Source organism: Mauremys reevesii, linkage group 13 (assembly GCF_016161935.1).
Source record: "Mauremys reevesii isolate NIE-2019 linkage group 13, ASM1616193v1, whole genome shotgun sequence".
Taxonomy (NCBI): domain Eukaryota; kingdom Metazoa; phylum Chordata; order Testudines; family Geoemydidae; genus Mauremys; species Mauremys reevesii.
In genome coordinates, this window is record NC_052635.1 from 3,947,693 (window position 1) to 3,967,930 (window position 20,238).

General features: G+C 53.6%; 1 pseudogene; it reads left to right on the top strand.

Moving 5' to 3' along the window:
- Positions 1-59: 59 nt before the first annotated feature.
- LOC120380844 lies at positions 60-20,065 on the top strand (annotated as a pseudogene).
- Positions 20,066-20,238: the final 173 nt, after the last annotated feature.

Genomic DNA, 20,238 nt, shown 5'->3' on the forward strand with positions numbered 1-20,238 from the left:
CCCCTCTCCTCCCCCACCCCTCGATGGAAGTCAGGATAATTATAGCTTGAGAACAAGAGATGACGCCCTCTGGGGAGCTTTCACTGTTACAGCTGGTGAGAACATGTGAAAATTGGACAGGTGGGTGAGCACAAGGGGCTAAAACAGGGGTGAAAAAACAACGTCGCTGTGACTTTCACTTGTGTAAACTTCCCCTTTCAGCCCGTTTTGTTTGTTTGTTTGTTGGTCGGTTTTCCCCAGAGATTCAGTTACGAAGGCCGCAGAGCTCAGAAAAGATTTCGGCCTCCTGGGGCGTCTTTTTGAGAACCTGCCATGTGGGAGGGTGAAGAAGGGGACTTTACGGCTGTCCTGGAACTGGGGATAGAACCCAGGAGTCCTGACTCCCACCCACCCAGGATGGATAGATTGACAGTGGGCGTCTATAGGGATAGATAGATGCCCTGTACACTAGTATCTGAAGCAAGTATCATGTCTCCCTTCTAGCATCTTTTCTTTCTTTTAACATCTCCTGGCAGTTTGTTGTTGCTATACAAAGGGTCTCTTCTCATCCTTGCTCCTGTGAAGGTGGTGAGAAGTAGCTGGGTGGTTCCTCGCACTGTAACTGGTAGTGGAATGTCCACTATAATTTGACGTGTTTAGAACTGATCGATTGGTGGAGTTTCAGGGCACAAGAAGGGATCGTTGTGATCGGCATGTCCCCAGCGATTCCTGGCCCAAGCCCCTACCTTCTGGTCGAGCAGAGTAGTTAGAAAGAGAGGCCAAAGCTGGCTTTAAGGACTCTGAGTCATGGAGAGTTCACCACAGTCCAGAAATCACGACTGCAACCCGCAAAGTATTGTAAAGCTGGGAAATTTCCCCTGGATCTGTCAGTGTCCCGGAGAGGCAGATTGACGAGCCCAGAGGCTGAGGTGTATGGTTTGAAAGCTCTGTTTGCACAGAAGGGCAGGGACCGGAGGAGAAAGGGCGCGTGTTGGGTTATCTCATCCATCCAAGACTCATGGAGGGCTCTTCCCTGGCTTTAACTAATAGTCTTGTGATCAAACAGAGGAAGGAATTTAGGGAACTGGCTTCAACTCCCAGATGTCCCACAGACTCCCTCTGTCACCTTGGGGAAGCCACGTCACCTCTCCATGCCTCACTTTCCCCATCTGTTCAATGGGGTTAATGATGCTCACTGCACACTGGAGAGCTGAGATGGGCTGGACTCAGGTTGTGAGGCCCTTGGGGAATATTTGTGTCTTGTAAAGAAACAGAGTCTCCTCTCAGCATCACTTGCACAAACCAGAGCTATTCCACCAGAGCTGCTCCAGGTTTACACTGGAACGGCCGAGGTCAGAACCCCATTTCTCGTGTTTTTCGCCCGTCGCTAGGACATCACTGCACAATGGGAAGTTAAAGGCGGAGAGAAGGTCTGTGACAGGCCCAAGGTCCCACGTGGTTTCCCCCCTTTTGATGGTTTCTCTTATATTCTCTTTATTTTTCCAGCGAACCCCAGATCACCCTCTGTCTTCCCCCTTGTTCCCTGCTGCCCCAAGACTGGCAATGCTCCCCCGGACACGAGCTTGGCCTGCCTTGTAACTGGCTATTTCCCAGCACCAGTGGCCATCAAGTGGAATTCGGGAAAAGTGACCCGGGGGTCACAACTTTCCCAGAGGTGACGATGAGTGACGGGCTCCTCACCCGGAGCAGCCTGTTGATCATCCCTGCCAGGTCCCGGCAGGGCGACACCTATCAGTGCGATGTGACACATCTAGGGACAGCAACGACCCTGTCGAAGAAGTTCCCTCAGGAGTGTAAGACACGCGGCAGGGGATGGCGGGACAGCCAGGCTGAGCTTTTCAAAGTGCCTAGAGGGTCTGGGAGCCAGTGAATCTTAATCCACATCCCGTAGGTGCCTTTGGAAAAACCTCCCCCTGAAAGTCTGGGGAAAGTTGGGCCCAGTGTTGAAACACACTGAGCCCTGGTGCTTCGTCACTGCAGATCTCCTGCCCCCAGTGCCCCCTCCATGGACCCCTGAATGAGGGAAACCTTAGGGTGAAAGGCGCCCTGGGCAGAGACCTACATTCTGCTAAGGGGGGGATTTTTCAGCCCTGCCTAAAGGATTTAGGCACCCGGTTCCCATGGGAACTTGGCATGCAAATCACTTAGGCACCTTGGGAAATTTAGACCCGCAGCCAGGCTGAAATGGTACCTAAGCCTCATGCTGGCCCCTCTGTACAGGGGAATCTTCGGCTCACTGCCTTTCACCCTCCCCCTCCCCCAAACCCACCCAACCGCCTCCCACTGGGCAGGTAGAAGAAAGCCCATTCGCCCTGTCAGTCCAAAGCCTCAAAGCAAAACCAGTGCAGCTCAGAGCCCAAGGACCCAGCCACCAGGGCCCCCCAGCCTTCAGCTGGCTGCATGGGGAGCACCCCCCCTTTCCACTAGGTCACCTTTCCTGCATGTTTCCTAGGCCCCCTGCCTGTCCACACCTAGAGAGTCCCCCTCAGGCGCTTTCCTCAGCACTGAGCCAGAAGCTTTCCCTGCTATAGCCAGCAGCAAGCAGCCCCATGGGACTACAATTCCCAGCAAGCACTGGCCTTAAAGGGGCAATTCCCCCTTAGGAGCTAGCACTGGTTCCACCTTTGTCATGGAGCAGGGAGTGTTCCTTGCACTCCCGCTGTTCTGGGGCATCTTTTGAAATGGATTCAAGCCCAGAGCCTCAAACCTAGGCATTCTGGGGTCAGAACTTCAACGGGTGCAAATCGACTGATCTCTGCTGAAGTCAGTGACACTGAGCCAACTTACATCAGCTGAGGATTTGACCCTTTATGCGTAGTCAGACACAGTCAGTCCTCTCCCAGGTTTTCTTCTGATGCTATGTCAGGCTGTGCAGTGCCACGGTGCCCCTTAAATAGGGGACATTAATTGAGGGAAACTAGTTCAAATAAACAAATACAGCTCAGGTTCCAGCTTTGTCCCCGCTGTTTACCAGGGAGAACACACTCCATGCAGCACATGCAGGAAGAGGCCTGGAGGCTTTTAATATTTGCCTAGATGATTTAAGGGCCCTGTTCCCATTTGTTTTAATCCCTTACATGGCTGTGAAAAATCTCAGCCCTGGAGGCTGATTCAAGTACTCAGTGTAAACGTACCACAACAAGCTGGGGGTTGCTGGTGCTGGGAGGACTGTAGCGTTAGCCCTCTCTCTGGAAGGGGACTGGGGATCTACAGAGAGTGACACTGGACTGTGTTGTCCCCTCTCTCTGCTCTCAGGGTGTGATTCGACAACGCCACCCCAGGTTCACCTCCTGGTCCCCACCTGCGAGGAGAGCTCCACAGAGAGCCAGCTGGAGCTGGTTTGCCTCCTCCTGAGCTTCAAACCCGGCAACGCCGACGTGAAATGGCTGGTGAATGGAAAGGAGAGCAGCCCCCCCACCCCGGCCTTTTCCTCTGCCGTGCACACAGACGGCTTCTACATGGGGCAGAGCCGCATGCACGTCACCAAGCAGAGCTGGGAGCAGGGGGACATCTACACCTGTCAAGTGACCCACCCAGCAGTGGGATCAGAGCTCTCCATGCACAACACCAGCAAGTGCTTGGGTGAGGGGCTGGGCCCGTGCATGGCGGGGAGGTGGGGCGGAGAGTTACTGAGAAACCAGCCCTGCCGAAGGGTAGGTGGGACTGCACCTAGACACCAGTGTGACGGGAGACACAGGAGTGCCATAGAGAAACTGGTGCTGCAGGTGGATGGGAAGAGAAAGAGATACCATGGCTGGCTGGATGGGAGGGACACTGGGAGTGTTCTGATGGAGGTGGAGGGATAGATTAGATTTCAATCGTCCTTTTCTGCCTTTCCACGTTATTTGAACTGGTCAATGACGTCTCTTTGCATTTCTCAGCCTGCCTCAGAAGCTCACTTGACCCAACCATCTACTTAACCAAACCCTCCTATGAAGACGTCATCAAAAATTCTGGTCATGTTACCTGTCTAGTTCTGGGCTATGACTTAGCAGCCAGCAGGATGGCATGGAAAGTGGATGGGCAGGTCAGCTCTGCGGCGAAGACAGAACCCCCCAAGAAGAACAGCAACGGGACCACCAGCCTGGTCAGTTCTCACCCTGTGTCGCTGGCACAATGGGGACAAGGCACCAAATTTACCTGCAAAGTGACCACACCCTGTTCTGGAGAACTAACCCAGGACATAACCATGAGCAATACAGGTGAGGAGCCTTGGCATCTCCAAGGGAAAGGCAACCGCCAGTCACTGTGAATTGGGATTAGAGGGTGAAACTCACCCCGCACATGTCCTAGGCAGCCTTTATGTCCCAGTTAAGCCCCCAAGTAGGACTTTAGCGGCGCCTAGGCCCTCAGCACAGGGGTGTGTTGCCGGTAGAATTAGTATTTCCCCTGTGAATCTCTCATTCTCAATCTCTCACTAATTTCCACTTGCACAGTTTTCCCAGGATTCCCTGCCTGATCATTAAATTCCAGCTCCTCCAAGAATTTCACTCCCTGGGCTCCCTGGGAAACGGGGATGTGGCCTGTCAGGGACTCTGATCTGACGTGCGTCTGTGCTTCTTACCTCTGGAAATCAGGTGGTGCTTGTCACCCACCATCTGGCCTTTCCGGGCTATTTCCGCTGAGACTCTCTGAGAATGTCCAGTGGAGTTAGGTGCCCAAATCCTACTGAAATACCCAAGGTGTACAAATCCCTTAGCCAGCCTTTGAAAATCTCAGCTGTGTTGAGTTTTGCTGGGAGCGTTTGAAGGAGGGAAGAGGCTCCATCGGAGTGAGCAATGGGTGGGTGACTGTAGCGGGGTGGTCCCCGCTCCAGCCCGGGAAGGGTTGAAGCAGCCCTGGGAGAGGGCTGAGGCTGTGGAGCAAAGCCTGGGCTGGTTGGGGAAGGCAGGAAGAGGTGGGGCCATGTCTCAGTCAGGCCCAGCTGGTCCCTAGAAGAGGCTGCGAGCCAGGAGCCCAGTCAGACTCTCACTCTGGCCTTTGCGAGGGAGGGGCCTGGCTGCTGGGGAGCGAACCTGAGGTAGAGCACGGCTGGGGGAAGGCCAGAGGAGCTGGGGAGCCCTGGCCTGGAATCCCGCAGGCTGCGGCCTAGTATAAGGCCGAATAGGTACTGGGGCTGCAGGGGGCAGCCCGAGGGCAGAGGAAGGCAGCAGGCCCAAACCCTCCTTGCCAGCGATGAGCGGCTGACACTGCAGCCTGCCCCAGGGCATGGGGGCTACTTGGTGACTGGCAGTAGCCTATGACTGAGGCGAGGTGCGGATGGGGGCGGGGGTTCCCCGGGGAGGGTAAACCCTGAGACTGGGGGGTTACTGCCAGGGGGCAGCACCCCAGATAAACGGGCACCGGAGTCCAGGGAGCAACACGGGGGCCAAGCGGCAGCGGGACACTGGCCTTGAGAGGGTGCTCCGGAGGCTGGAGAGCTAATTCCTGAGACGACCAGCAGGAGGCGCCGCAGGGGCGAGTCCTGCACCGTTACAGTGACCCCATGTGATGATGATGCATGGTGGAGACATGGGGAGAAGAGGAGATCGTGTGGTTCAGTGTTTGGGGTGAGGGTTCCGGTTAGCGACGCAGGACTAGCTGAAAGAACCATGTCCATCTGCGTCACTGTACAACCAAGCTGAGGATAACGATCGTGAGGATGATCTCGAAGGAGATGACAATGATGTCGATGACAATGAAGAAGGAAATGAAGATGCTGAAGGAGAAAAGGAGAAAGAATGTCAGAACGCTGAAGGAGATGATGAAGAGGATGGTAATGAAGGTTTGCTCTGAAGATGAAGATAAAGCGCAAGGAAGTGGTTATGAAGACAAGGGAGGTGAAGAAGATGAATATGATGATGGTGATGAAGACGAAGATGAAGATGATGATGTTAAGTTGTTGACATTTAAGGTTGAGGATCTGGAAGGTCACTGTGCACTCTGCGGGGAAGGCTTGGGAGTTCATTTGAGTGTTTGGGTGAAGGTCCAGTATCTTTGAGTTTCAAGAGAGATGATGCTCAATGGTTGGGTTTTATTTTGCCTGGTCTAGCTTCACACATACCCTGAACAACTGCCTCCCTGGGCCCTTCACACAGTGATAGCTGCTGGAGCTAAGTCCTTAACTTAGACATGCAAACAAGTCTTATTCTTCTCTTGCCTCTTCCTTTCATTTAGGCATCAGGAAGAAGGAGCCCTCAGTCACCGTCTCCCGCGCCTACCACGAAGACATCTCCGGGAACAGAGTCTTCTTGACTCTCATCTGCGAAGCTAGTGGCTTTTACCCAGAAGAGATCAGCATCTCATGGTTGAAGAACAACTCCCCGGAACTCAAGTCAAGTTACAACAATGGGCCTGTGTCAGGAAGTGGCACTTTCTCTGCCTACAGCATCCTGAAGGTTGAGCAAAGTCAAGGAGACGGAAATTACACCTGCGTGGTGCATCACCCGGCCATGGAAAAGCCCAAGAGTGTTGTGGAAAAGTTATCTCTTGGTAAGTGGATTCTTAGAGGCAGGTATTAATTTGGGGTGTCCACACGCTTTCTTATCCCATCCAGCCAATGGCATGAACAACTGCATGACTCCATGTGAGCCCTGGTGGGAGGGGAAGCTATGAAGGATTTCTATCTCCATTATGATGCTGTCTTTGGTGAAACGAAGAACTGCATGATTTATTGCAACCTGAGCTGGGTGGGGAACGCCCCCTCCACTCCAGTTTGAGAGAGTTCCCTGTATTCCCAAGGCATTATCCAATCTGAAATGCCCCAAGTATTTGGGATCCCACCCAACCCCTGGAAGAGATTATTCCACAGCTTCACAGACCCCATCACCACGAAAGGAAGTGCAGGAAAACTGTCCTAATTGGAAAAGGGAATGTAAGGGAGGGTGCAGAATGTAATCTCATTGGGCTGTGCTTTGGCCAAGACGTTGGGATGGACACTCTTGCTATTACAGAAAGTTCACGGAGGTCTTTCATGGCAGGGAGGCAGTTCGCTCAAAATTTTCTTTACTTCTTAACCATGGATCCCCCTGGGAGTTGTTGCTTCACACTTGGACATGGATTCCCATGGTTATAGATTCACAATTTTGTCCTTATGGTCCTTCTTATTCTCAAATTTGTTGTTGGCACATGAGGAATGTCTTCATGGATCTGCAGCCATGACAGGCATTCAATTAAAATCTGTTCTTCAGGAAAAGATGAGCTGGGGTGGGACAGATTCCGTATCTGATTCAGGAGCCAACAAATTCATACAAACAAAGGAGAGAAACCCCTCAGCTCCATTGCCCCACCGTGGGGCTTGGGCATCCATGTGAATCTGGACTCCCAGCTCCAGCAGGATCCACTTTACAAACTTGTTTCATGAGCCAGACCATGCATATCCTTCAGAGAACATCCAATAGAGGCCATTGTCCCTGGGTGCCAGGGATCCAATCAGTCTGGGCTCCCCGGCTGAGATTTCTAAAGGGATTCAAGCTCTCCCCTCCCCCATCGGCTTGCAGTGGGAGTTGGGGGACTCATGCCCTCAGGGACCTTGGCAGACCATGGGAGTGAAATATAAAGGGCCCTTCTGCCTGTGCAGGGAGTAGGGGTTGGGGAACACAAGATCCATCCTGAGCTGTGAGTACCATGTGGGGTCTAGTGGTTAGAGCAGGAGGGCCTGGGTGCCAGGCATTACCATAGGCAGGTCATTTGTCCTCTGTGTACCAGCTGCCATCTATGGGAAATGGGGATAACCACGCTGAGCTCAGGTGGGTCATCGAGCTCATGAATTTGTGTCTGGGAGGGCCGTGAGTTTAGCAACCACGGCAGGTTTTGTCCCTGGGCATTTTTTCCACAATGGGGCTTTCTCCCAACAAAACCGGAGACCTTCAGATTTGCTCCTGGGATCCAGAGACCCAAATAACCATAATGGGACCCAGGAATCGCAATCCCTCGATTGGCTGGAAAAATCTCAGCCATTGTTCCTGCTGCTCCATAAGATGAGAGTCCCGCCCCTCCCACCAGGGAACCCAGTGCCCTATTTACAAGTCCAATGATGCTCAGCCCCTTTCCCAAACAGCCCCTGGGCTTTGGAGCCCTGAGAGAGCGGCGGCACTCAGTTACCACCTGGTGCCTGTTGAAATATTTTCTCAGCCCAGCCCTCAACACCTCCTCCTGCCCCCACCAGGTGTCAGCAACTGTAATCGACACCCTCTGGAGGTGTCTCTCCTTCCCCCTTCCCTGGCGGACCTCTACATAGCGCAGAACGCCACCATCAGTTGTTTGGTGAGCGGCATGGAGACCCCCGGCAGCCTGGAGGTCTTCTGGAACCGGGGTAGCGGGGGACCCTTGGCCGTGGTCTCCAGGGATCCGGTGCTGCAGGAAGATGGCACCTACAGTGCAACCAGCATCCTGCGGGTGTGCGTGGAGGAGTGGCAGGCAGGGGAGGAGTTCACCTGCACCGTGAAGCACCAAGACTTCCCGTCTGCCATTGTCAAGACCATCCGCAAGAGTCACAGTAAGAACTCAGCCTTTCCCTGTAGGGTGCCAGCTCCAATCGAGCTGCAGGCTGGGGGGAATGGCTGGCACAGGGTGTGGGGAATGGGACGCGGGAACTTCTGTCTCTAGGGGGCGCCAGCTTTGATCCGGTTTCAGGTTTTGGGACTGGGAGTTACAAATTTGTGGGTGGGTCGAAATGTGCAAATTGATGAGACGGAAGGAGACGGAGAGTCAGGACTCCTGGGTTCTTTTTCTGTCTCTGGGAGGGGAGTGAGATGTAGTGAGTTAGAACAGGAGACTGGAGGCTGGGACTCCTGGGTTCTAGCCCTTTTCATGGAAGGGATTTGGATCTAGTGGGTTAGTGTGGCCTGAACTCCTGGATTCTGTCTATGGGTCTGGGAGGGCGTGGGGGTCTAGTGGGATATTGCAGGGGATGAGGGTGGGGATGGTAGCCAGGACTCCTGGGTCCCAACACTTAGCATTAACCTCTCGCTGTTTCTCATGGCAGTGGTCTCCCTCCGGGCCCCTTCTGTCTACATCTCCCCTCCTCACCCTGAGGAACTGGCTCTCCGGGAATCAGCCACCATCACCTGCCTGGCCTCCGGCTTCCGGCCCAGAGACATCTTGGTGACATGGACCCAGCAGGACCGGCCCGTGCCCCAGGAAGCCTAGACCAACATCGGCCCCGTGCGGGAGGCTGGGAAGGAGGAGCGCTACTTCATCTACAGTAAGCTCAATGTCTTGGCGTCCGAATGGGAGCACGGGGACACTTACTCCTGCGTGGTGGGGCACGAGGGTCTGCCCATGATCTTCATCCACTGGAGCGTGCAGAAAGCTTCTGGTAAACCCACCGCCATCAATGTCTCTGTTACCTTTTCCGACACTGACATCACTTGTTACTGAGGAGCAGAGCCCGGCGGGCTCCTCACGGTGTATCTGCGATGGCCACGGAACCTCGTGGGGTCTGGGATTCCTCTGAGCCTGTGTGTAAAGCTGTGGTAGCTCTGGTGTGCGGCGCGTGGCTGTGTGTGGAATATGCCCAAATAAAATGCACCATGCAAGAGCTTGTGATGAAGGGTGTGTCTTCTGGCAGAGAGTGTCCATGTGTCTTATCTACCCACCCACGCTTCCTCCCACAAAAGAGCACCCTTCTTTCTTTCGCTCTCTCTCTCTAGCCATCCTCCTTTCCTTATGGATTGTCTACATCAATTCATCCTTCCACAGGATCCATCCATCCATCCTACCCTCTGCAGTACCTGTCTCTTTGATTCTACCATAGCCATCCATTCATGCATGGAAAATCAGGCAATGTCCTCTCTGCATCCATCCATCCTCATGCAGTGCATGTTTCTACCTGCCCATCCCTCTGCAGTGAGTTGCTCTCCATCCATTGTTATTGATGATACTGCAGCTCCTAGATGTCCTGACTGAGGTTAGGGCCCCATTGGATGGGCACTACATGAACACACGTAGAGCAAACGTCCTGGAACCAAGGAGCTGATAGTCTAAGCAGAGAGAGGCTGGGAGGGGATATTTTGGCACAAAGGGATTAAAATTGGAACACTAAAATGGAGTGAGACACCCAACTCCCACTGCAATTGTGAGTTTATTTCACTGTCACCTCATTTACTCAGAGTCCTTGAAAGACCCCAGCCTAAGTGGCTTGTCTCTGGTCACACTGCAGGTCAGTGGGAGAGGTGGAAATAGAGCCCCGATCCCCCATCTCCAAGACTTGTTTCTTAACCATTGCACCTGTCTAGCAATGTAGCCCTAGCCAGTCTGGCATCAGAACTCCTCGGAGATGCATCCTCACCGGACCACATTAGGTGAGAGTCAGAGCCCCCAGGAATCTGGTGTTATGTCTGCTGGGAGCTAGGCGATGGGTGAGACTGAGTTAGGAGCCTCCATTCCCACCAGCTCGATCCCTGGATGTATGAACACGGGGTGGGGTGCAGGGGAAGTGATTTCACCTCTGTGTTCAGGGTTAGGGAGACTGATACTGGAGCAGCATTCAGTTCTGGAGGCAACATGCAGTGACAGTCAGAAAAGGTAACAGTGGTAGAAACCATTAGGAAAGGAACAGATAATAAGACAGTAAATCTCATAATGCCACTGTATAAATCCATGGTATGTCCACAGCTTGAATACCGTAGGATTGGTGTGGAGAAAATAAATAAGGAAGTGTTATTTCCCTGTAGACGGGTCGGACTCACCCCTGCGGCGCCTCCTGCTGGTCGACCTTGGGAATTAGCTTATTCCAGCCCTGGAGCGCCCTCTGCAGGACGGTGATCCACCTGTCTGCTACTGCCCGTGTCCCTCCCAGGACCCCGGTGCCCCTTCAACTGGGTCTCCCCCTCCCAGGGGAACCCCCACCCCACTATCTTCACTTTGCCTCAGTATTGGCTACTGCCAGTCATTGTCTAGCCCCACGTCCTGGGGCAGACTGCAGTATCAGCCTACTCATCACAGGCAAAGGGGTTTGGACCTGCTGCCTTTGCCTACCCCTGGGTTGCTCCTTGCAACCCCCAGTACCTCTTGGCCTATAGCTAGGCTGCAGCCTGGGGCTTTCCAGGCTGGAGCTCCCCAGCTCCTCAGCCTTTCCCCAGCCCTGCTTCATCCTAGGTACCTTGTTTAGCTCCCTGCAGCCAAGCCCATCTCCCTCTACAAACAGAGAGAGACTGTCTTGGCTTCTGGCTTCCCTGGCCTTCTCATAAGGCCCTGTTGCTCAGTTTCGGGCGTGGCCCCAGCTGCAGCCACTTCCCCAATCAGCCCAGCCTAAAGTCCCTTCCCAGGGCTATTTTAACCCCTTCAGGGAAGGAGCAGGGTCCACCCTGCTACATTCCCCTTCACATAACACAAGAACCAGGGTCACCCAATGAAATTAAATGGCAGCTGGTTTAAAACAAACACAAGGAAGTATTTCTTCCCACAACAGAGTCAACCTGTGGAACTAGTGGTCAGGGGATGTTGTGATGGCTAGAAATATAGTTGGGTTCAAAGAAGAATTAGATAAGTTCATGGAGGATAAGTCTATGAAAGGTTATTAGCCAAGATGGTCATGGATGGAGCCCTAAGCTCTTGTTGTCCCTAAGGCTCTGCCTGTCATAGGCTGGTTGTGTGACAGCAGATGGATGACTCAATAGTTGCCCTGATCTGGTTATTCCTCTGATACCTCTGGCATCAGCCACTGTTGGAAGACAGGATACTGGGGTAGCTGGACCATTGGTCCCATGAAGTGTGGCTGTTCTCTTGTCCAATATTCAAAAGAAGGTTGAAAATTGGAGGAGGTGCAAAAGCGAGCTAGAAAATGATTAGAGGGCTGGAAAATGGCTTCCAGTGAGAGACAGGAGGAGACGAATTGGCTGAAAGAGACATTCAGGAGGTGGTTTCATGGATATGTATAAGTACCTCCATGGGGAGAAAGTACCAGGCAGTAAAGGTCTGTAACTTAGTATAGAGAGACTTGAGAGGAGGCCATGGCTGGGCAGATACAAATGTAGAATAAAGCACTGCGGGGTGGATCAGGGTTGTGCTTACACTGCAGATTCCGTCTGCCGGACTGTCCTGGGCCTCACCACAATGCGGCCCAATTGCCAGAGTCTAAGCGGCAGCCCTTGGGTTCTGGGCTGTGTGGCCTAATGTGCCGAGACAATACGGCCACCCATGAGCACAGAGCGGTGTGGCCTAGTGCCCAGGGTCAGTATAACAGCCCTCAAGTGCAGGAGTTTGTTTCCTAGGGGTTAGAATGAACATAGCGGCCCTTGAGTGCAGGGGAGCGTGGCCTAGCAGCCAGGGTGAATAGAGAGGCCCTCAAATGCAGGGGAGGATAGTGTAATGGCCAAACCCAGGGGCCATCACCAGAGGGGGTAATGGCCAGGGTAGGGGGCCAGGTCCACCCGACTCCACCGGGTCCTGACCCAGGGCCCTAGCAGTGGTGGAGTGGTCCACCCCTGGGTCAGTGGGGAGTCATAGAATCATAGACTCAAAGGTCTGGAAGGGACCTCGAGAGCTCATCTAGTCCAGTCCCCACACTCATGGCAGGACTAAACATTATTGCTTCTTGTCCTATCCTCAGAGGTTAAGGAGAACAATTTTTCTCCCTCCTCCTTGTAACAACATTTTATGTTATTGAAAAGGGTTATCATGTCCCCTCTCAGCCTTCTCTTTTCCAGACTAAGCAAACCCAGTTTTTAATCTTCCCTCATGGATCATGTTTTCTAGAGCTTTAAGCAGTTTTGTTTCTCTCCTATGGCCTTGCTCCAACTTTTCCACATCTTTCCTGAAATGTGGTTCCCAGAACTGGACACAAGACTCTAGTTGAGCCCTAATCAGTGCGGAGTAGATCGAAAGAATGACTTCTTGTGTCTTGTTTACAACACTCCTGCTAATACATCCCAGAATGGTGTTTGTTTTTTTGCAACAGTGTTACACTGCTGACTCATGATTAACTTGTGATCCACTATGACCCCCAGATCCCTTTCTGCAGTACACCTTTCTAGACAGTCATTGCCCGTTTTGTATGTGTGCAACTGATTGTTCCTTCCTAAGTGGAATATTTAGCATTTTCCTTATTGAATTTCATCCTATTTACTTCAGACCATTTCTCCAGTTTGCCCAGATCATTTTGAACTTTATTCCTATCCTCCAAAGCACTTGCCACCCCTTCCAGCTTGCTATTGTCTACAAACTTTATAAGTGTACTCTCTATGCCATGATCTAAATCACTGATGAAGATATTGAACAGAACCAGACCCAGAACTGATCCCTGCAGGACCCCACTCATTATGCCCTTCCAGCGTGACTGTGAACCACTGATAACTACTCTCTGGGAACGGTTTTCCAACCAGTTTTGCATTCATCTTGTAGTAGCTCCATCTAGGTTGCATTTTTCTAGTTTGTTTATGAGACGATCATGTGAGACAGTATCAAAAGCCTTAGTAAAATCAATATATACCACATCTACCACTTCCTCCAATCCACAAGGCTTGCTACCCTGTCAAATAAAGCTGTCAGTTTGGTTTGACATGATTTGCTCTTGACAAATCCATGCTGTTACTTATCACTTTATTTTCTTCTACATGTTTGCAAATAATTTGCTCTATTATCTTTCCAGCTACAGAAGTTAAGCTGATTGGTCTATAATTCCCCGGGTTGTCTTTATTTCCGTTTTTATGGATGGGCACTATATTCGCCCTTTTACAGTCTTCTAGAATCTCTCTCATCGTCCAGGATTTTTCAAAGATAATTGCTAATGGCTCAGATATCTCCTCCTTGAGTATCCTAGGATGTATTTCATCAGGCCCTGATGACTTGAAGCTAACTAACATCTAAATCATTTAAAACTTGTTCTTTCCCTATTTTAGCCTCTGACGTCCAATCGCCACCCACCTTTTTGGTGAAAAGCGAATCACAGACGTCATTAAGCACCTCTGCCATTTCCGCATAGTCTGTTACTCTTTTCCTCCCCTCATTGCAACACTGCAACATGCTGACCTTACATGGGTGGGAGATACCACTCCCTCCCCCTCCCTGGGACACTTCCGACCGGGCTTCCTGAAGCTGCAGTCCATGTCACGTCGGGGTTTCCGGGCTCCTTGGTAATTCCCTGGGACTCTGACTCCAGCTGGTCAGCTGTAGGCAATGGATCTCTGGTCTGTGTCTCGAGATCTCCGCCTTCCGCAGGCAACGTCCTTCCTCCTTGGCAGTCAGTGCAGAGTGAGCTGGGCTGCTCTTCTTTATACCACAGCATTTGGAGCGTGCTTAGCATGGTCTGAGGGGGATTAACCCTTTCCTGGCTAGTGCGGGTATGCGCACCCTGCCACAGGCACGGAATCTGGAAGGGAACCACTGGAACTAACTTCCAGTGGAAGTGGTGGAGTCTCCATCTCGAGATTTGTACATCCAACCTGGGCTCCATTCTGGAAGATATGCCCCCAACAAAGACAAGTCATTGGGCTCCATAGAGGGGTAGCTGGGTGAGAGTCTCTGGCCTGTGATATACAGGAGGTCGGGCTCGTTGCTGTCATGGTCCCTTCTTGCCTTAAGATCTACAAAAACACCAGTCAAGGTTTCAGAGCTAGGAAGGTCACATCAATTATCCACCACCAAACTCTATGGCCCAGGCATATAGCGCACTGGTGGGTGAATAAATATTTCAGCTTGTACCTCGGTGCCAGCCCTTTCATTGCCCAGGTGTGTACTAAGTTGAGGAGGCTCCAGGCCATTTCCCAGTTGACGTTTGTGCCATTGAGAAGACACATGGATGGGCTCAGGGAATGCTGGGCTGTGAGTCCTTCCAACTCTTGGGAAGGGGTCCCCAATGGAGCCCAGGCTGGTGGTGAGTGACAGAGGCTCCTACTGAGTGGTGTCCCATGTGGAATGAGTTGGGAGAGCTCTTTACTCAGTCCCCATGACACAACAATACAGACGGCTCAAGGAATTAGAAATGGGCCATGGAGATGTCTGCCTACAGGGACTGAGGTCACTGCTGTGTGACGGTGGCAGAGTGGCTCCAAGTGAGAAATCAGTTGAGGGACATCATTGCTATTTCCAGTGTCTGACAATATGGGGCAGCTCAGGGTGTTGCTGATGGGGCGGCCAGGCCTTTCCCCCTTTTTGTAGGGCTTGCGGGTGGGCTGGGCAGGCGTTGCCCAAATGTGGCGATAGGCGACAGATCTTCCCCCTTCTCGGAGCATGGGTTGAAATGGAGTCCAAGTGGGTAGTAGCTTAAAAGTTGTTCCCATCAGATGGCCCCATTATTAGGTGTATTACAGTTGTGTGTAGAGGTCTCCACTGAGTTTGGGACCCTAATGCGCTAGGAGCTGCACACACATAGAGTAATAGACAGTCTCTGCCTAGAAGAGTTTAAACAGAGAAAGGGTGTGAAGGGAAAGCGAGGCAAAGGGCAGGGACGTTAATTGCCTGAGGTCCAGCAATGTCAATGACAGAGCTGGGAATAGACCCATGGAAGTCCTGAGTCCCATCCTAGTGCTCTGTTCATTGGACCACACTCCCTCTGGGATGGTGTGAGTTGGGTGTGGTCTCAGAACAGCTCTGTGGGTAAATTCCCCAGGTCCCCAAAATAGGGACTTTTCGTGGTGGGGGAATTGGTGCCTCTGCTGCCCAGGAACGGGTCCCAGCATGGCTTAAGCTGGCATTGACTGGGAAGATGCTGCTGTCTGATGGGTGTGCCTGGCCCCACTGAGTTCTGCACTGGCAGGTCTCAGCCCAGTTCCCTGGCTGGCCAAGGGAGGGGGAGGGCATGCTTGGGGAGGGGCGTGTAGTGCCGCTGGCTGGGGTTTGCAAAGGAGCCAAAGGGTGTGAAATTTAATGGCAGTTGGGGGCTGAAATCCCCGAGTCTGCTCTGAGAATTGCAGCCTGTGACAGGGAGTCTCCACCTGCAGCCTGCCCGGTCTCCCCTGGCAGAGAACCCTCTGTCTCTGGCCCTGGACTGGAGCTTCTGCCAAAAGCACAGACCAGAGCTCCCTGCTGTGCCCACTCAGCTCCTTGGCTTAATGAAGAGGCCTCTAACGGCCCGTTTATCTCCTCCCCAGCTCCTCACTGCCCAGTGGAGGACCAAGGCATCGATGCTGAAGGAGGAGAGGAGGAATCTGACGGTCTCTGGACACTTGTTGCCTTCATTGCTCTCTTCCTGCTCAGCCTGTTGTACAGCGCCGGCGTCACGCTGTTTAAGGTAACAGCAACCGCTACCTTCATGGAAAGATGTGGAAAAGTTGGAGAAAGGCCATAGGAGAGCGACTAAAATCATTTAAAGGCTAGAAAACATGAGCTGTGAGGGAAGATTGAAAGAACTGGGGTTGATTAGTCTGGAGAAGATAAGACTGGGGTGGCTGGGGCAGGGGAATGACATGGTAACATTTTTGAAATACATAAATGGTTGTGACAAAAAGGAGGGTGACAAATTGTACTCGTTATCCTGTGAGGACAGGACAAGAAGCAATGGACTTAGATTGCAGCAAGGGCAGTTGAGGTTGGACATTGGAAAAAACTTCTTAACTGTCAGGCTGGGTAAATACTGGAACAAATTGCCCAGGGAGGTTGTGGAGCCTCCATTGTTGGAGTTTTTTAGGAACAGGTTAGAGAAATAACTGTCAGGGACGGACTAGTTATTACTTAGTACTGCCCCCCGGCAGGAGACGGGACTAGGTGACTTCTTGAGGTCTTTCCTCGTCCTACATCTCTGTGATTTTACGGTTGTCAGAGGCTCAAACCAAAGTCAGGAATTAGAGCCCAGGTTTAGGACCAGGTTACCTGGAGAAAGGAAAGCCTGGGTCCAGGACAGGAGCCTGGCTGGAGCCAGACGAAAGCAGGGCTGGACTGAGATGGGAACAAGGCAGGAGCAGGGTTGGAGCTGGACGGGAACAAGGCAGGAACAATCCGACACAGCCACTGTCCAGGAGCGTAGCTAGTGGGGTGCAGGGGAAGCAGCCGCTTCCCTTTAGCACATTTTCCAAAAGCGGCGCCTTAGTTAGGGGTTACCATGGCACCAGCGGGCGGGGCCCGCGCTCCTCTCTGAAGTTTGGCCTGCCGGCCTGTGCTGAACTCCTGCAGGCAAGGGGGGGTGGGCAGGGGCTGGTCCCTGCGGTGGAGCGGGGCGGCGCCAGGCACAGGAAGTGGAAAGCTGCAGCGCTAGCAATTCCTGGATCAGCTCCAGCTCCGCGTGCTGCTGGGGGGCGGTGCCTGCCTTTGCGTGGCGTAGCCCGTTTTGTCAGATGCTACCGCTGTGGTGCTCTGCTTTCTCCAATGTTGATATCACTCGGCTGCGTGCGCGTGTTCCCTCGGTGTGCTGCCCCAGCTCTGCGCAGACAGTTGACACAGCAGACCCGATGAGAACCCCCAATGACCACAGAGTCTAGTAAGGTGCCAAGGCACATCGGCCAGGTTTATTGCCGTATGGACACAATTGCCGTTCCCTCTAGATCGTTACTCTACAGGGCAAACTACGTGAAAGTGCCTCTTGGCAATGGACTCGGCTCAGTCAGTGGTGGGACTTTCCACTGCCCCCTCAGCCAGACAAAGACACCACCCCAGGGATGCATTCTTATACACAGGCACAAACAAGTTACACATCACTCCTGACGTATTGAGGTCCAACCCCTCTACGTATTAAGGTGCCGCCTCTCACCTTGTACATGTTGGTTTGAACAAAACAACTCTATCCATCATATTACCCTTTTGGCCCTGTCATTGGGATGGGTCGGCCTGTTCCTTGTTACCCGTGTGGAGTGTACGAGTGTGCGAATGTTCTGATATCTGGTGTTCAGCACCTTTTAGGTACGTATCTTCTTGCAGCATCAGCCCTTTCCTCACCAGCTCCTGTGAGCAGGGCCTGACTCTGGCTCACAGCTTCACTTTGCTTTATGTGAGCAAAGCCTTGACCATTACTTTAGTTCAGGCCTTAGGCCTCATACCGGGCCTCTGATAGCGAGGTTTGTATCTCAGGGCCTCCCCTTACTACAGCCCAGGCTCCGCAGTCTGCCCGCCCGCCGGCGCTGCTGGCCATGGCCGCCTCCAGCGCATCGCCCTGCGCAGGGTTTGGTCTCCCGGAAGCAGGTGAAGCCCCCGAGCCGGGCGCCGAGGCTGAGTGGGTGGAGGTAACGTGGGCAGCGGGCTGGCCCGCTCTGGCGCTGCGTTTGCAAAGCCATCTGCAGCCCCAGGGGGTTGAGGCCGTGCCATCCCTTCCCCGGCTTCCCCCTCCAGCAGCCCCCGCACCGCCCTGCCGGGCCTGTTCAGCCCTCGGCCCCACCGGGTCCTGCCCTCATGCAACCCGCCCCTACCGTGCAGGTGCCGGGGGTGGCCCGGCCCGGGAGGCCTGGGGGAGCCGCAGCAAAGCCCTGCCCGGAGCTGGTGCAGGAGACAGGCCTGGCTCTCAGCTCAGTCTCGGGCATCAGCCTGCAGCGGGGAGCGGAGCCACCCCCCGCCGGCTCGGCTCAGCCCAGCCCTGCTCTGAAAGGGACACGGACCCCACTGCAGCTCGGCCCGGCCCGGGGCACGTGGGGGTGTCAGGGTGCGTGCAGGGGCACCCGGGTGCCTGCAGGGCCCTGGCAATAGATGGGTCTGGGGGGGATCAGGTGAATGCGGAGGGGGTGGGTACATGGGGTATCCAGGACGGTCGGTATATGGGAGTATCAGGGTGCATGCAGGGGGCTTTGGGGCACTGGTGCTGGGTTCTGTTTAACATGCCCTGTGCTGAGTTCCGGGCGCTAGCATTGCTGGTGCAGGTCTTGGGGCGGGGCCAGCCGCAGCCTCCCAGCATTCGAGCGCCCCGGGCTGCCGTCCAGCGTTCTAGAACCCCGCCGGGCTCTGGAACATTCAGCCCCCCCGCCTGGGGGCCCCGGTGAGGGGGTGTCGGCACCGTAGCAGCGCAGAGCGCACCCCAGGAGGGCGGGGGTGGGGACGGCACGGCCGGAGGCGCCAGCCAAAGGGGGGGGGCATGGAACGGCTGGAGGAGGAGCCAAGGGGGGCGTGGCCAGAGGAGGAGCCGGGGTGCATGTGCCTTTTTTATGTTTGCGTCCCCTGCTCTCAGAACCTGGCTCCGCCACTGCCACTATCACAGCCCTGGGGAAATGCTTTGGGCAACTGCTCAACTTCTGCTGGGCTTCTGAGCTGGTCTCCCGACCAGCAACCAGGGCGGAGCCGATGAGGCAGCCAGCTACAGGCCAGGTGCGCGCGTCAGGTTACCTGGGATTGTCTCTGCTGCCGTCCCTGATTCCTCACACTGCCCAACGATCCATCAGAGATCGTCAGGAATGATTATTTACTAATAATCAACCACCCGTCATCACTAATTAGCGAGTTCCCATCAAGGTTGATTCAGCAGTGATCAATAAATGAGAATCAAGAGTCTATTATCAATTCCAATAATTTATCACTGAGAAATCAATAATCAGGGATTGGCTATTTCTGGTCAGTACCTAGTGATCTGTAATTAATGCTGAGTAGCCATTAATCTGTGATTAATTATCAATAATCAACACTCACAGACCAGTACTTAATGTTAAACAATGAAGGATCAATAAGCTGCTAGTAATTATCAACTGATAATAATCACTTATCAATAATCAGCAATTAATGATCAGTGACCAAAAAGGAATGATCACTAATTAAGAAGCCAGAACAAATGTTCAAGGACCAATGAGCGTCAATCACTCACCACTCGGCCATGATCACTGAGGATCCGTAGTGGGGCCCAGATGCACCAAGGGCCACAGGAGCCTGTGAAGCCGGTTCTGTGGCGGGGACCTGGTGCCGGCCTGGAACCAGAAGCAGGATCGGCTTAGACAGCCGGGGCTCCCCAGGGAGTTGGCGTGCGGCACCCGCTGGGCAGTGGCTGTTCCCTGAGGCAGTTTGACAAGGCTGGTGTCTCTGTCTGGAAGTTGAGCTGCAGCTCAGCACAGAGATCCTGGCATGACACAGGCGTGGCTGGGCCTGGTCCATGGCCCGGGCTACGCAGCAGGACAGGCTAGATGGTCCCAATGGTCCCTTCTGGCCTTGCTCTCCCAGCGTAGGATGCTGCCCATGAGCCCAACACCGGGTCCAACGGCACCAGCTGAACCCCTCTGCTCTCTGTGTCCCACAGGTGCGGTGAGTGCCCAGCTCTGGGCTCCTAGGAGGTGGACAGCACTGCTTCATCTTCTTCATTCCCTCCCTCCATTGTCAGCCCTCCCGGGCTCCTGCCTTCTCTCCGGACACCTGGAGGGACCATGTTCCATGGCAGCTCAGAGGGCGCGATAACGGCCGCTGAAGGGTCTGAGCTCTGCA